The sequence below is a fragment of the Caretta caretta genome, chromosome 3 (genome assembly GCF_965140235.1).
Source record: "Caretta caretta isolate rCarCar2 chromosome 3, rCarCar1.hap1, whole genome shotgun sequence".
In the NCBI taxonomy this organism is placed as follows: domain Eukaryota; kingdom Metazoa; phylum Chordata; order Testudines; family Cheloniidae; genus Caretta; species Caretta caretta.
In genome coordinates, this window is record NC_134208.1 from 103,506,458 (window position 1) to 103,521,490 (window position 15,033).

At 42.5% G+C, this 15,033-nt stretch overlaps 1 protein-coding gene and 1 long non-coding RNA gene across 7 annotated transcripts in view; one reads left to right on the top strand and one right to left on the bottom strand.

The window, feature by feature from the left end:
* Positions 1-12,499, top strand: part of LOC142071562 (uncharacterized) — a 103,675-nt gene extending 91,176 nt beyond the window's left edge. For 3 of the 6 annotated variants that reach the window (XR_012667666.1, XR_012667664.1, XR_012667663.1), the window contains 4 exons: positions 4,804-4,946; positions 5,591-5,684; positions 6,434-6,650; positions 9,400-12,499. The gene's annotated coding sequence lies outside the window, so the exon portion shown is untranslated. Of the gene's footprint in view, positions 1-4,803; positions 4,947-5,128; positions 5,288-5,590; positions 5,685-6,433; positions 6,651-9,399 lie in introns of all 6 variants that reach the window. The other 3 variants (XR_012667665.1, XR_012667668.1, XR_012667667.1) reach the window with 3 other exon arrangements.
* LOC142071563 (uncharacterized) overlaps positions 4,841-15,033 on the bottom strand; it is a 152,531-nt gene continuing 142,338 nt past the window's right edge. Inside the window, exon 8 of the long non-coding RNA XR_012667669.1 lies at positions 4,841-4,919. This is a non-coding gene — a long non-coding RNA (uncharacterized LOC142071563). The remainder of the gene's footprint in view (positions 4,920-15,033) is intronic.

Here is a 15,033-nt window from a genome sequence, read left to right on the forward strand (position 1 = left end):
TGAGAAATACTCCAAGGATACAGAAGATAATGCTGTCCTTTTTCATTACAAGTGAGATTAAGACAGAATGCATACAACCAGAGCAAGTAGTGGGAGTTTGGCTTTGTTTAGGGTTTAGAATTTTGAGGGTTGTTTTTTTTTCCTGGGCCCTTTTGTTAGATGATGCTTGTGCTTAGGTCTGATTTTCAGGGTCATCCATGAGGCAGTTCTTATTACTAATGCTCCCACTAAATGCCTTGTTATTCAGAGGTTCTCATTCACAGTCATTAATATCCACAACACTGTTAAAGTTGATAGGGATTTGTTGCAGAATTCTTGGCGTCTTTGAAAAATATATATGCTAACAGCGGATACTGCAAGTTTGTGGCACATCACTACAATGTGTGGTGCCAGTTGGAGCTTTTACTCTTGTTATTGCTCTTGCTGATTTTTGATGGACTTTTGCTCCTCAGCATTTGTTTCAGTTATTGGTGTCTTATACCCTCATTCAGTTTTAAGGGAGGACAAGCTGTTTCTTTCTCCATAGCCAACCCCACCTCATCATTGTCAGTGTTGCCAACTCTCATGGTTTTGTCATGAGTCTCATGATAATTATTGCTTTCCTTAATCCCCAGCTCCTGGATATGTGATTATTTCAGCCTTCATTCTTAAAGGAAAAGTTAGTTTCTAGCTCTCATACCTGTAGAGAAAGCTTAAAATGTGCACCCTAGAGGCTCAGAGAAAAGCAAAAGGCAAATAAAGAGAACACCAAAACTATTATTTTTACATATTCTCATGTTTTTAAAGCCAAGCTCATGACTATTTTGAGCCTGACTCATGATTTTTGAACATTTGGAGTTGGCAATACTGCCATTCTCACCTGCCAGCTTCCATGGCTTTATGGAGCTGCAATAGAGGTCAGAAGAAGCTGAAATGGAGAGAACACCAAAACTTGTTTCCACATGTCTGCAATGGTAAGCCTGTCCTTAGCTTTTATCTGTTCTGCCCTAAAGACAGACTCAAATTGCATATCATAACTGAATGTCCACCAGCCAGAAGAACTGATGGAACCAATCATCATTTTTCTATGATTGTACATTGGTACTTGGGGAGGATTTTATCTCTGATTGTCCCAGGAGAAAAATTCTAAGCAACTAAGTCTACGCAAACATTGATCACATTGGGGGATCAAGTTCTAAAACAATGAATCCTGGGCAGTGTTATAAAGTGATATGGTCTTCCCCATGTAGACAGGACCAAAGGTGCTTTAACCATTGTTAAGGTTCCTTCCCCACTCTGAACTCTAGGGTACAGATGTGGGGACCTGCATGAAAGACCCCCTAAGCTTATTCTTACCAGCTTAGGTTAAAAACTTCCCCAAGGTACAAACTTTGCCTTGTCCTTGAACCCTATGCTGCCACCACCAAGCGTTTTAAACAAAGGACAGGGAAAGAGACCACTTGGAGACGTCTTCCCCCAAAATATCCCCCCAAGCCCTATACCCCCTTTCCTGGGGAAGGCTTAATAATAATCCTCACCAGTTGGTACAGGTGAACACAGACCCAAACCCTTGGATGTTAAGAACAATGAACAGTCAATCAGGTTCTTAAAAGAAGAATTTTAATTAAAGAAAAGGTAAAAGAATCACCTCTGTAAAATCAGGATGGTAAATACTTTACAGGGTTATCAGATTCAAAACATAGAGAATCCCTCTAGGCAAAACTTAAGTTACAAAAAGACACAAAAACAGGAATATACATTCCCTCCAGCACAGCTTATTTTACAAGCCATTAAACAAAAGAAAATCGAACACATTTTCTAGCTAGATTACTTACTAACTTTACAGGAGTTGTAAGGCTTTCATTCCTGATCTGATCCCGGCAAAAGCATCACACAGACAGACAAACCCTTTGCTCCTACCCCCCCCCCCCAGATTTGAAAGAATCTTGTCCCCTCATTGGCCATTTTGGGTGAGGTGCCAGCGGGGTTACCTTAGCTTCTTAACCCTTTACAGGTGAAAGGATTTTGCCTCTGTCCAGGAGAGATTTTATAGCACGGTATAGAGAAAGGTGGTTACCCTTCCCTTTATATTTATGACAACCATGCTGCCATATTGTGTTACAAATCTGGTACCAGGTTCATTAGTGCTCATGCAGGAAAATGGTGTAAATGTCACGTCCTTGCATTCTGGGCACATTCACCCAATAGTCACCCAAACAGGGCCATATGTTCTTACTGATAGCATCTTCTCTCAGGATTTCTACAGGTTATGGCTGGAGCTCAATGGAAGCCCCACTGGCAGAGGCTGTTGAGGGGATATTCTGAATCAGTGGTCCCCTAGCCATCCTGGTTAAGCCCTTTTTCCAGCAGTGCCACCCACCTTTGGGACTTCCCTGGCCCACTGTGGTACAAGGGAAGTTGTGTTTCTGTACCATTCCAGGCTCTTCTGGCATAATTTCCATCTCAGGGACGTCTGCCTGGGTTTATGTTGGAAGCAAACCCTGAGTGAATTTCTCTCCTGATGTTTATAGGGCTAACCATGATATTTACATGCTTCAGTAACATGGTTGAAACCCAGTTTGGTTCCATCTGCACAGGCAAAAGAAACCAGTTTTAGTAGACAATCAGGATGAGTTTCACCCAACATGCTCCATTTGCCTGTGTGTATAGGCCCACAACCTAAATCAAATTAATTCCTTCAGAGTCTTGATTCACTAAGACTACCTCATTATTTATTTAATCCTTTTTTTTTTCCATCTGTGATAGGGCCAGAGTGGTAAAGCCCAGACTGCTTTGAATACTCCTCTCTCTCCTGCACTGAATGAACTTCAGTCTCTCTCACACACACACACACACACACACACACACACAATATATCCATTAATTATTCGTCATTATTTATTGGCTACTAGATTAAAACACAGGTGACATGTCTGAATGGTACTTCCTTGACCCAATACACATTTAAAGGACATTTTCTTTGCTGAATTAGATGCAAAATTTTCCTTAATTATCAGAAGCCTGATCACTACTCCAGCCTTCCCCACCCGATCAATAAAGTTTCTTTGAGTTATGGATGCAGCATCACATTGGGAGCAGTAGATTTTAGACAACCATCTTTGACCAAATGAAACAGTGTGTTCCTAAGCAGGCTAAGAGAGATCTAGGTGCTTGCTTCACTTCCCCACTGGCTCTGTCTTGTTTTGCTTGTTTAACACCCCCTCCCCCCGCAAAAAAAAACAACAACCCGAGGGAATAGACTAAAAGGGCATGGCCCCTTTAAACAAGGAGGATTAAGTCACTCCCAGTTAGACCTGAGTCCCATTGCAAATGGAAGTATTAATAGGATTAGTGAGTCATTTATACTTACTGACAACTGTAAAACGTCAGGGTGGTTTTCATTTCAATTCAGGGACATTGTTGGCGGGGAGCACCCCCTGTGATCACCACCCCAGGAAAAATGTTAGCTAATGACTTATTCAAAGTGAATTAACAGACTAAGGGAATCCTCTGTCCAAGCAGCTGCTTTAGATAACACTGTTTGTTCAAAAAGAAAAGGAGTACTTGTGGCATCTTAGAGACTAACCAATTTATTTGAGCATAAGCTTTCGTGAGCTACAGCTCACTTCATCGGATGCATACTGTTTGTTCACTTGCTGTGATAGCAAATCCTTGAGTATAGTTTTGTGTTCTCTCTGCCACCTGGCTTTTTATTTCCTCCACCACCCAGCCAAACAAACAAAAATAGCAATAACAATAACACTACAATTATTTTTCCTTCCTCTGACATGGATTATTTAGCACTGGTGTCTAGAAAGCTGCATTTTAGCTAGATCAAGTTATATACAAAGGAAAGGCCAAATTCTAAAGCTCATTGACGTTAATGAGGGTTTTGCCTGAGTGCAACCTGATTTGGTCTAAAATTCAACATATGTTGTATTTGTTTTGTAACTTCATCTATTAAGGTGAAGACATGAAGAGCTCAGTTCTATTTTACATTACACCACTCTCCATTGTATATTGCTATATAACGTAAGTACTGTCCTCCTAGCATTAAATCTAAAACAACCGCTCTGTTTTCTGTTTCACAAGCAATTTGATTGCTGAGCAACAGAATACTAACAATGCTTCAGGACCATGTTTGGTTACCTCCCTACAAGACTCAAAGACAATTTCATAATGCATCTTATAGTGTGGACATAAACTGTTGCTTCTGGCTTTAAATTTACCATGATTTAGACAGTGCTTTACAGGTGTGACACCCCTTTGAAATTTGACACCATGTTAGCACGACTTCATGTAGTTCAAATGGCTCCATTGATACTTTTTTTATTTTCCACTGAATGCATCCGATGAAGTGAGCTGTAGCTCACGGAAGCCTGTGCTCAAATAAATTGGTTAGGCTCTAAGGTGCCACAAGTCCTCCTTTTCTCTTTTCACCTATACTTAGTTTATCTCTTAAAATGTGTGCTAGCTAATGCCCATTCTCCAATATGTGTCTCTGGGGTTTGTATGTAGTTTCATCTGCACTGCTAAATCATGATAAATAATATGAGAAAATATCAACATACCCTGAATTTGGGAAAGAGAACGGGAATATGCAACCTATTACCTAAATTTCCTCACTCTTCACAGTTAATCTGTGTGAATAAACAATGACTCACTAATTGCTTTGCTCATTAGATTGCAAGAGAAGCATGGGGTGGGGGAGGTCTCACACCATGAGCCTGTTGTGACTGGCCCATACATTTAAGTACCAAGCCATCTGCACCACTGCAGAACATACCCCCTACCAATGAATCCATGTCCTCATTGTCCTTGCAGCTGGCCTGCCTGCTGTGCTGAAACAGCAGTAGGAGACAGGGACTGCTCACAAAATGGAGACGGGATGCAGAAGGAAGCTACTTCAGGACAGGCTTTGCCTGTAAAAAGCTGAGCACCTAAGAGGAACAGAAGAAATAAGGGGGGTAAGCAATTAAAAAAAGATTCATTTAATGTAATATATTTATTTAAAGTGCCCATCACACTTTTCTCTGGAGTTACAGGCAGAAAAATTTCTTAAAACTCTACAAAATTAGTTCACCAATAGCAAGCTGAATGTTACAGAGTCAATAACAGAGTTCTAAACATAAACCACCATCTCTCCCAGCAGTTATAATAAACTCTCAGCTAAAAGCCTGAGCAGTCAGGCAGTTCATGTGTCCTGAAGGTCAACAGACTCAGGCTCTGTCAAACCAGGGGAGGAAGAGAATTTGGGACTCAAGAGACCTCTGCTGAACATGCCTACCCCGAGACATTCTAATCCAAGGTCTGTATCAGGTAATCTCAAATTTGTGGAGGTGCTCAGGAAGACACCCTGTCAACTGTGAAATAATCTCTCTTACAGAGAACAGCTCTCACCAGCATACTTAATGGCCTATAAGGTTCCCATCACATCTTATAAGTCCCATTTCTCATGGTTGTGTAATATGACAATGAATGTTTATTCTGGATATGAGTTAACTGGTTTGGAAACCCACCAAACCTTCACCCAAAGCTGTGTGTTGTATAAGGTTTGAAAAAGGTAGGCTAACTTTCATTTTTTCCTTATTTTTAATTTACACACATCTAGATGCTTCCACGTTATGGTCACTGACACCCCATGAGAAATGGCTGTGATCTGGATGGACTACAAGCAGGAAGTATTAAAAACCTCTTGACAAGCTGTAAGTTTTCCACAAGGGGATCAGATAGCTTGGAGAAGCTTCCAAATTTATGGGTGTTTATCCAAACAGTCTCAAGCATTTTGAGGGTCGTCTCTCATTAATTCATTCGGTGCTTAGATTTGTCATAGAATCATAGAACTGGAAGGGACCTCGAGAGGTCATCTAGTCCAGTCCCCTGCACTCAAGGCAGGACTAAGTATTATCTAGACCGTCGCTGACCGGTGTTTGTCCAACCTGCTCTTAAAAATCCCCAGTGATGGAGATTCCACAACCTCCCTAGGCAAATTATTCCAGTGCTTTACCACTCTGACAGTTAGGAAGTTCTTTCTAATGTCCAGCCTAAACCGCCCTTGCTGCAATTTAAGCCCATTGTGTCTTGTCCTATCTTCAGAGGTTAAGAACAATTTTTCTCCCTCCTCCTTGTAACAACCTTTTATGTACTTGAAAACTGTTATCATGTCCCCTCCGTCTTCTCTTCTCCAGACTAAACAAACCCAATTTTGTCAATCTTCCCTCATAGGTCATGTTTGAGGGAAGATTGAAAAAATTGGGTTTGTTTAGTCTGGAAAGGAGAAGTCTTCATTAGTACAGGGCATTATCCTGAAGCCCTAGTCATTCAGGATTCAATTTATAGCCATCAGCCGTAGGGGTAGGGGGCTTATACACTTGGTCTGTGGCTACACTAGAGAGTTTACAGTGGCGCAGCTGCACCTAGCCGCTCCTCTAAGGTACTCCTGTTCTTTTTGCAGATACAGTCTAACACGGCTGCTACTCTGAAAGAAGTAATGACTGCATATTTTGTTGATGGAAGCTAGAATGCAATTTTCTGATGATGTCAGGACTATTCTGTTCTCTTTGTCACTCAGTGTTGGTGTCAGACTCAAACATGATCTGGAATAATATGAACTAGTGTCATAGTTATAATTATTGGTAGGTGAAGCTCAAAAGGCTGGAGATTTATTCCAGGTAAGTACCCAGCAAACGTTTGGATACTTATCCAAACCTTATTTCACCCATCTGAACATCCTGAACTCTGCAAATCTGAGCTCAAAAATTCATGGTAAAACATGAGTTTCTCAAGAAACATCTGATTTATTTTGGTCTGTTCATGTTTGAAACACAGCAAAAGAAATTATTCTGTTCAAAGTATTTATGGCACTTTGACTCAGAACTAGACGAGGCACATAAAGCTGGCCAATATGGGTTTTTTGTCTTTAAAATTAACTGAAATATTTTGAACTTTGAAAACTCTTCTGTGCAACTTCAGTTTGAGTTCTGGGTGAAGGATCAGGTCAGTACTTAGTGGATATGAACAAATCTGTGCATCCCTATTAATAAGACCTCTAATGTTCCGATCCCTGATATCCATGATGGCACTTTGCATAGGACAAAGTAAAGGAATTGGTGCAGTGCAGTGTAGTCTGTGTATACTCTGGGATAGAGCTCACTTTTCAGTCACTTCAGCTTTGAAGAGCAGGTGGATTTGGTGATTTCTGTTTGTTTTCCTGTCTCTGGATATCATTCCTAGGACCAAACTGAAGGGGCCTATAAACCACATTCTTTGCAATAAATTCACCCTTGGGCAGAAAGCTTGTCCAATGTCTATGCACCTCTTATGTCCCATTTAAACTAACTTTTGGGGATGTAAATTGACCACACCCTCCACACAGCAGTGTCATCTCACCCCTTGCAAAGTCCATAAACAGTGAAGAACTCACTGTGTCACTTCCTGCTACTCGAGGAAACTAACAGCAGCAAAGCGCTGCTCAGGAGCCTGGCAAAATTCACTTGTTAGCAGGTGAAATAAAATACAACCAATAGACAGGGCACATAATGTTCTAGTACACATTAACAACATCTTCCTGAGTTTACATCATCATTATCACTCCAACAAAACCACTCCATCACCTCCTTTTTATATACAGATGGGGACATGCTCTTCTTTAAATATATCTTATTGTAAGACTCCATCTATAAAGCATCTGGAAGTAGGAGATGAAAGACAGTCTTTCAACTCTATGCTACATGAAAAGAACATTCTGAACTTAGTTTAGTACTTTTAAAATAATTCTCATTAACAAATAAAGATCATTCCTAGCAAAGGTGTGATTAAAAATGGAAAGTGGGATGGAAAAACTAAAAATCAAAGAGGTTTTTGCATGTTAGAAAATGGTCTCATATCATGAACTGCCAGTGAAGTTTCAGTAAAGAGACAAGGTGCGTGAGGTAATACCATTTCTTGGACCAGCTTCTGTTGATGAAGGACACAAGCTTTCCAGTTACACAGAGTTCTTCTTCAGGTCTGGGAAAGGGTACAGTAAATACAATGTGGAACAAGTTATTTAGCATAAGTAGTTAACACATATTCTAGGAGACCATTCAAGGTGAAGTGGCCCATTAATGGTCCCTTAGAAAATGTGTTAACTACTTATGTTAATCAATTTGTTCCACCTTGTGTTTAGCTGTAACCTTTCCCAGACCTCTGTGTAGCTTGAAAGCTTGTCCCTTTCACCAACAGAAGTTGGTCTAATAAAAGATTTTATCTCACCCACGTTGTCTTCCTAATGTCCTTGGACCAACACAGCTATGCCACTACAAACAATGAAGTTTCATGTAACTTTACTTCAAAAAATGATCCTGTTCTGACTAAAAACTGCAGAATATTTAGTTTTGCATCTTTTCAATGAGAAAATTGTCCTCTTTGTGGAAATCATTTCATTTTGAAACATTTCATGAAACATAATGTTTCTGGCTTATGAAATGTCAGGGAAAGAAATGACAAAAATGTTGATGCACAATTTTATGTATTTTCTTCACTTTGACATTCAATCCCTACAATAAGTAACAAGAAAGTCCCTAAAAAAAGAAAAGGAGGACTTGTGGCACCTCAGAGACCAACAAATTTATTTGAGCATAAGCTTTCGTGAGCTACACCATTTTTAAAAAAATCCCTGTAATTTCATCTGTTCAGTTCAAAGAAAAATACAAATAGCCATTTGGACTGCACCCAGTATACATTTTGCTGTTTAATGAAGGAGTGCAATATTATAACTGTTGGCTTGTTTGCATTTTCAGTTTATACGGACATTGACATTGCAAACTTGCTTATGCTGTCATTAAAACCCATAGAGAATGTCAGGTTACCATATGTCTGATGCATTCTCATATCATGTGATGCCAAGTGTCAGAAGTCTAACATAAAAAGGGCTTCTGTTGACATACACACTTGCTCATCATTTTGGGTAAGCTCAGATACTAGGGTGAGAAATGAAGTATAAGAACCTAAACTGAATACAAATTTCAAATGCTGAACATTCAGTCTGAGTAACCTTATATTTTTAAAAAATAAAAGGAGTACTTGTGGCACCTTAGAGACTAACCAATTTATTTGAGCATAAGCTTTCGTGAGCTACAGCTCACTTCATCGGATGCATACTGTGGAAAATACAGAAGATGTTCTTATACATACAAACCATGAAAAAATGGGTGTTTACCACTACAAAAGGTTTTCTCTCCCTCCACCCCACTCTCCTCCTGGTAATAGCTTATCTAAAGTGATCACTCTCCTTACAATGTGTATGATAATCAAGTTGGGCCATTACCAGCACAAATCCAGGTTTTCTTCCCCCCACCCCCCGCCCACCCCCCCTCCGCCACACACAAACCCACTCTCCTGTTGGTAATAGCTTATCTAAAGTGATCACTCTCCTTACAGTGTATCTGGACCCAGGGAAAAGAAGCCCTTGAGGAATTCCACCATGATTTCAACAATTTCCATCCCACCATCAACCTCAGCCTGGTCCAGTCCACACAAGAGATCCACTTCCTGGACACTACAGTGCTAATAAATGATGGTCACACAAACACCACCCTATACCGGAAACCTACTGACCGCTATTCCTGCCTACATGCCTCCAGCTTTCACCATGACCACACCACATGATCCATTGTCTACAGTCAAGCTCTGTGATACAACCGTATTTTCTCCAACCCCTCAGACAGAGACAAACACCTACAAGATCTCTATCAAGCATTCTTACAATTACAATACCCACCTGCGGAAGTGAAGAAACAGATTGATAGAGCCAGAAGAGTTCCCAGAAGTCACCTACTACAGGACAGGCCTAACAAAGAAAATAACAGAACGCCACTAGCCGTCACCTTCAGCCCCCAACTAAAACCCCTCCAACGCATTATTAAGGATCTACAACCTATCCTGAAGGATGACCCAACACTCTCACAAATCTTGGGAGACAGGCCAGTCCTTGCCTACAGACAGCCCCCCAACCTGAAGCGAATACTCACCAGCAACGACATACCACACAATAGAACCACTAACCCAGGAACCTATCCTTGCAACAAAGCCCGTTGCCAACTGTGCCCACATATCTATTCAGGGGACACCATCACAGGGCCTAATAACATCAGCCACACTATCAGAGGCTCGTTCACCTGCACATCTACCAATGTGATATATGCCATCATGTGCCAGCAATGCCCCTCTGCCATGTACATTGGTCAAACTGGACAGTCTCTACGTAAAAGAATAAATGGATACAAATCAGATGTCAAGAATTATAACATTCATAAACCAGTCGGCGAACACTTCAATCTCTCTGGTCACGCGATTACAGACATGAAAGTTGCGATATTACAACAGAAAAACTTCAAAACCAGATTCCATAGAGAGATTGTTGAATTGGAATTCATTTGCAAATTGGATACAATTAACTTAGGATTGAATAGAGACTGGGAGTGGCTAAGTCATTATGCAAGGTAACCTATTTCCCCTTGTTTTTTCCTACCACCACCCCCCGCCCCCCCGTTCCTCAGACGTTCTTGTTAAACCCTGGATTTGTGCTGGAAGTGGCCCACCTTGACTATCATACACATTGTAAGGAGAGTGATCACTTTAGATAAGCTATTGCCAACAGGAGAGTGGGTTTGTGCGTGTGGAAAGGGGGGAAGGGGGAGAAAACCTGGATTTGTGCTGGAAATGGCCCAACTTGATTATCATACACATTGTAAGGAGAGTGATCACTTTAGATAAGCTATTACCAGCAGAAGAGTGGGTTTGGGGGGAGAGAAAACCTTTTGTAGTGGTAAACACCCATTTTTTCATGGTTTGTATGTATAAGAACATCTTCTGTATTTTCCACAGTATGCATCCTATGAAGTGAGCTGAAGCTCACGAAAGCTTATGCTCAAATAAATTGGTTAGTCTCTAAGGTGCCACAAGTACTCTTTTTCTTTTTGCGAATACAGACTAACACGGCTGTTACTCTGAAACCTTACATTTTTACAGGGTTGATGGTGTGTAAGAAGTCTATAAAAAGAGGTTGCTTCTTGATTCATCAGGAGCCAAAGCATGAAGTCCTTTCCCAATATCTACTCATTCCTTACCTAGACATTGATGCAAATTTGCCTGAATAAGGACTGAGTAAGAACTTCAGCATCTGGATGCACAAAGCTGTAAAGATTTCTACACAACCCTGTACCAATTAAATAAAATTGGGCAAATGGCTCAGGCAGGAATCAGAATCTGTCCAAATCAACAGTGTTTAAGGAGCTGAATGCTATGAATTGCTTTTCAGGATAGGCAATATGGCCTACTCTGTTTTTGCAGAAAGTTGTGTAAATCTCTGGTACTATGTAGGTTTAATAACAAGTAGTAATGACAGTTAACAATAGCAGATGTTTGCATTGTGTCACAAACATCATATATGGTACTATGGAGTTGAGACCCACCTGCTTCACTGTAGCTGTCCCAGAAAAATCTCATGTTCTAGAAGCCCATGTCTGGAGCATGAAAAATAGGAGAGGGACAACAATTTCCCAGCAGTAATCCAGAAGAGCTTGTCTTTGGGACACAGGTTGGAGTTTGTGTCAATAAAACCATACAGACACTAATTGAATCTCAGCTTCTCTGGGTTTACTCACCTAGAGTAATAAGCTGCAATTTACTATGACTACATGCCATTAATGCCCTATCTAAATGAAAAATTATAATTAATTCATTAATAGGAACATAGTGTGACTGTGCACCCCATAAGGCTTTATGGAAATATGCTTATGAATGTATATATGACATAACTGGAATATGTTTTATGCTACATATGCCATGTAACATATCTATGTAAAGGTTATGATCTACTGAATATATTCATCCTATTTGTATGCATGTGTCGTATTCGAAGTCATGAATATTGGCTGTATACTTGTTTGATTTTAAATAGCCTTAGTAAGGCATTTGGTCAGCTTCTTTAGAGAGGAATTTGCAAGTTAAGTGCCCAATCAAGAAGCACTTAATGGACAATGGATCTTGGAAGGCTCCCATCCACATAAGAAGTCTACATGAAGCCGTTCAAGGTAGCATGTGAACCATGGCTGCTACCTGTAAATTCTGAGTCATGCAGGACATGTGACTTGCCCATGTGACTCCAAAACGCCATCTTGTAGCTGGAATTCTACACAAGGGGAGGGAGGGATATCCACCCATAAGAGAAAGTCTATTTAAACCCGTGGGAGACCCCTCCATTTTGTCTTCAGCTGGCTCAAGAGATAGCCTCTCCATCCCCAAGGATACCTGAAAGAAACTGGAACAAAGGACAGTAACTACAAGGGGTGCGAGTGATTGCTGGACCCACACTAGAAGGAGACTAGGCTGTAAAAGGAAGTGTACTGGAATACCTCTGAGGGTGAGGTTTTATCTGTATTCAGTTTTCTTGCTGTATTAGGCATAGGCTTGTGTGTTTTATTTTATTTTGTTTGGTAATTTACTTTGTTCTGTCTGCTATTACTTGGAACCACTTGAATCCTACTTTTCTGTATTTAATAAAATTACTTTTTACTTATTAATTAACCCAGAGTCTGTATTAATACCTGGGGTGGGGGGAACAGCTGTGCATACCTCTATCAGTGTTATAGAGGACGAACAGTTTATGAGTTTACCCTGTATAAGCTTTATTAAAGACAGGAACACTTCTTAAGCTGCTTTCAGTTTAAGCCTACAGCTGTTAGGGGATGTGGCTCAGACCTGGGTATGGGTTTGCAGCAGGCTAGCGGGTCTGGCTCAGACCAGGCAGGGCACTGAAGTCCTAAGCTGCCAGGGCAAGAAAGCAGAGGCAGAAGTAGTCTTGGTACATCAGTTGGCAGCCCCCATGGGGTTTCTGTGATCCAACCCATCACACATAGGAATTGACACACCTGACCAGACCCAAAGTCCATCTAGTCCAATATCCTGTCTCTGACGGTAGCCAATACCAGAAGTTTTTGAGGAAGATGCAAGAGCCCCACAGTCAGCAGATGTGGGATAATCTTCGCCCCCACATTAGGTCTCATCCTAATCTTAAAGAATAAGAGATTGGCTTAAGTTTTGAAGCCTAAGGTTTGATATGCCTTCCAAAATTTTGTTAGCATTCATTATTATAATGCTTCATATTCTTGATAGCCAAATGAATGTCCCATCACTTTCTGAATCTTGCTAAATTCTTGGCCTCGACAACATCCTGTGGCAATGAGTTCCACAGTCTAATTGTATGTTCTGAGAAAAAGTATTTCCTTTTTTTGCTTTTGAATTTGAACAATAATACTCTACATCTATACTTGTTAGGGCCCAGTCCAAGGCCCATTGCAATCAGTGGAACTGGAGCACATCATCAGGCCCCTGCCCCCAGAGCCTCCCCACTGCCCCTGACACACAACTTGAGTAGACTGAATGCCATCCAGCCATTCCATCTTTGATCCACATCAGAGAACATCTGTACATCTTCATACCATCCACTTCCTTGCCCTTGTGTCCCACTCCAGCACCAAGTTGCGGAACTTACTGCCATCTGCAGAGGGCAGGGAGCCCCAGTGGGCCAGTCTGTTTTCCACTCTGGTTCCATGGCCCACAGGGGATTTTAGTTGGCAGTTCCTCCATGGAGCCATGAGCATGGGCATGTACCTGGCATGGTTCACAGAATCCCCAGATACCTGTTCCTTCTGCAGCAAGAGGAAAACCCTGACACATGTCTCTGTAGAGTGTGTCAGGCTGCAGCCACTCTTCTAATGCCTCCAGAACATCTTACTAAGGATCTGGCTACACTTTTCCCCTCACATGTTTGTCTTTGCACATCCCACCCATGTCCTCACAAGGTCAAGACGAGACATCCTTGTCAACCTCCTCCTGGTGCTGGCCAAGGTGGCCATCCATCACACGAGGAGGAGGAAGATGGACAGGGGAGGGGTACTCTGTGACTGTGGGGCCTATTTCCAGTTCCTGGTCAAATCACATCTCCAAGAAGAGTTCCTCTGGGCAGTGTCCACTTACTCCTTAGCTGCCTTTGAGGAGTAGTGAGCACTGTCGAGGGTTCTCTGCTTAGTGTCCCCTTCTGGTTCCCGGATTTTTAACCTTTGATCTCACTCTCATTCCTGTTTTATTATTTGTTGCCTCAATAATTCATTTGTGGTCTGAGTTCAGTGGTTCTTCCCCCTGGAGTGAGGGGGTGGGTGTTCAGTTCTAAGTGAGCCTAGGCCAGGGGCAAGCAAACTTTTTGGCCTGAGGGCCACATCAGGTTTTGGAAATTGTATAGAGGGCCATTAAGGGAGGCTGTGCCTCCCCAAACAGCCAGGCATGGCCCGGCCCCAGCCCCGTATCCCCCCCCCCCCAGACTACTGCCCCATCCAACCCCCATGTTCTCTGACAGCCCCCCCGAGACCCCTGCCCCCATTCAACCCCCCAGTTCCCTGCCCTCTGACCGCCCCAACCCCTATGCACACCCCCACACCCTGACCACCACCCCAAACTCCCCTGCCCTCTATCCAACCCTCCCTGCTGCCTGACCCCTTACCGCGCTGCCTGGAGCACCAGTGGCTGGCAGCACTACAACTGTGCCGCCCAGCTGGAGCCAGCCATGCCGCCGCACAGCACAGAGCACCGGGTCAGGCCCCGGCTCTGCAGCTGCGCTGCCCCAGGAGCTCGCCGCCCAACTGCCCAGAGCATTGCGCAGGCGGCACCGTGAGCTGAGGCTGCGGGCGAGGGGGAACAGCGGGGGAGGGGCCGGGGGCTAGGCCCCCCCTAGGCCAGGAGCTCAGGGGCTGGGCAGGAGGGTCCTGAGGGCTGGATGTGGCCCACGGGGCGTAGTTTGCCCACCTCTGGCCTAGGCCCACTCATCCCAGTACCTGCAACAGGTACAGTCAGTGGGATTATCACCATTGATTTCAATAGGCATTGCCTCAGGCCATTTCTGAGAGGTTTTTCAGATGAGCCAATCCTCTGGTCTCAGTTTTCAAATGAAAAAATTAAACCATATCAAATCGACTATAAAAGGAGTAGACTGCCTAAGGAAACGCGCTTTGTAGTTCC